Genomic DNA, 2,863 nt, shown 5'->3' with positions numbered 1-2,863 from the left:
GTTCATCTGCACAAATCCTAACCCACACCATGACGCTGCCGCCACCAAAAAGTACCACCTCCTGGACGTATGATGTAGTTGTTCGTTCGCCTCTTCGACGGTAAACTCGCTGTCTGCCATCGGCTCGTAACAGGCAGAAGCGGCTTTCATCCGTGGAAACAACACGCTGCCAATCACGTCGCTACCAACGGCGTACAATTCGATCCCATGACAACCTCTGGCGATGATGGTTGGCTGTCAACAAGGTCCTTGCAATGTGGGCATGGGTGGCTCCTATGGATACCATACCCACAGCCATCTCGCGTTTTTCTGGAGTCAACCGAGGCATTGCTTTGGTGGTTTGTAGTCGGTGTGCAAGTCCAGCACACTGTGTCTAACGTTTTTATACACTAATTACATGTGCACTTACGGCCATCCACGGGTCACGTGATTTTTCAACTTTCTTCGTTGTCTCAAAACAAATTCGTGTGGGTGTATATGACGCTTGTCGCACATGGGAATATGCTTTGTACAATGTTTACCAATAATTTGGTATAAATTTGCTGAAGAGGCCGGTTAAATTTAACTCACGGAGTCGTCAAGTTTTTTTGGCCGTCAGTTCATTTAAAATGTAAGAAACAAAACAGAATCGCTTCAAAATCTTCTATAAATTAAGTCTGATAAAATCCTTCTCAAGTCTTCCTGACCGTTTGGGAACTTTTTGGTCAAGATGAAAAATATTTTCACTTGCATGTGTAAATCATTTTATAGCATAAACTTAGAATTAAGAAAACGTGTAAAGTTTTGAACTTGGACGGATTGACCCAATGAGAAGCACAGGTCTAAATGATGTTTTGAAGAAACAAGGAATATTTTACAATTACAAATGGCTGGTTTTAAAAATGTGCACTACTTCTTATTTTTAGTGAGCTGGATCATCAGTCTCATGTAGATTCCACAAAACCGTTTCTGACAAAAAGTCAAAATCTGAAATACGATGTCAAAGATTATTTTGGACTTTAAGAAATTAAAGTGTTGTGCCACTAATTAATGTTGTCTTAAGACGAATGTGTCCAAATTTCAACTTCCAGTAGTAAAATCTAAGCATCTGTTAATTTTAACAGAAAGTCTGTTATCTGCGTGATTCTAGAATGTGTTCTGTTATTATAACATAATACATGTATTCTGCCATATTCAGCATGATATCCTGTTAGTCTAATAGAATCTTTATGTTGAATTACCGGAATATGTGTGTTACATTTAACAGAATACATCCTAGCATCACTCAGACAACAGACTTTCTGTTAAAATTAACAGAGTAATTTTTTGAGTGTACAGATTTTTTATTTTGACTTATGTCAGACAGGGCTTTGTGGAATTCGTCCCTGGTTCATGTCATCACCACGGTATGGATGAAATATACAACCAATGTGGAGTTAATCATTACAGTTATTCACTCATTCTACATGTGCTCTGTGTGGAAGCGTACTGTAGATTACAGTTTCTTATTATTCGTATCGCGTTTCTGTCGTAAAGCGTGGTTGAATATTCACTGGCACCGAAGTTACGTGACGTCACAACTCCTCTGCAGCCAAACATCGTCAACTCAAAAACCTGCTTTCTTGAACGTTTTACTGGCTTCTCTTCAAGTTGACGCTTTGCTGTCAAGTCGTTCCTCCATGTGGGACAAGTAATACGAGCAAATGGATAAAGATGTGGCGAGAATATGCTAGCGTGGGACGAAGACGGTAAAAATTGGGCACGCGGATTTCAGGTCACGTGTCACGCGTGTGGTCCGCCATGTTTAACAAATTGGCGCGAAACGGACCAAAGCCGTTTGAGTGCACGTTTTGTCTTTATTTAGACATCCGAACGGGGCTATGTACGTTGTTCAAACAAAAAGCTACCCATTCAATAAGTGCTCTAGGGGTATGCGAGTGTCTTCCAGTTTTGTAATTCACTGTTGTTCATGACCCGTACTCAGAGTGAAAATTGTTTCTTTTTTCAAACTGATCTGAGCATTTCCATCATTCCATTCATCAACTTCGCTTCACATTTTTTCGCTACACATTAAATACACTTAAAAGAGTAAAATTAAGAAAGCTGAGAGCGTTGTGTCCCGTTTATTCCTTGATAAATCAACACTGTTTACATTTAAGTCCAAATATTTCTCCTTCATGTTGCGACATATATGTGGACAAAACACGGGCAATCATTTACTTTTTTTATATATTACTTGCAATAATAATACTATTATATTACTATTTTTCTTGTCGACTTGTTCAGTAGTTTTATTTTTGTTTCCTCTTACAGTTAGTTCTTGTAAGATTTTTAAACTGATAAATTGCTTTAAAAGCCATTTGCCGGCTTTTATTAGGGAACATGTTACAAATAGAAACGGCATTATTTTGTTGCGCTTTCAAACATTCTGCACTGTTCATGGGACAGAGCAAGTTTGGTGAATACGACGAAAAGCAACAAAGAAAAAAGCCATATAATAAAAAAAAACATACATCACGGAAAAGTTAGTATTACCCTCAAAATTCGTTAGAGTTTTCTTAAAGCCATATACATCTGGCCCGCTACAACCACTTGCCTTGGTCGTGATGTCACGCCATGATATCTGCTCCTTGATTGGTGACTATGTTGACTGGTGACGTCACAAATAAACAATGAGCGGGAACATCAAATAAACGCCTCCTTGGCTGCTGTGTTGTGGGTAATGTTATAGCAGAGAAGTTCCTAAGCCGTATAAATAAAGACCCGGCTCTAGGTTGTCTGGCAGACAGAAGTCCGGCTCAGTCCGCGAAAGGAGATACTCGCTTCCTCGCAGCCTTCAACATGGAACTTCCCTTCTGTACCAAAGAAAGAAGCACAAGTTTCA

Source organism: Liolophura sinensis, chromosome 11 (genome assembly GCF_032854445.1).
Source record: "Liolophura sinensis isolate JHLJ2023 chromosome 11, CUHK_Ljap_v2, whole genome shotgun sequence".
NCBI classification, from domain to species: Eukaryota; Metazoa; Mollusca; class Polyplacophora; order Chitonida; family Chitonidae; genus Liolophura; species Liolophura sinensis.
This window is presented reverse-complemented; position numbering follows the sequence as displayed.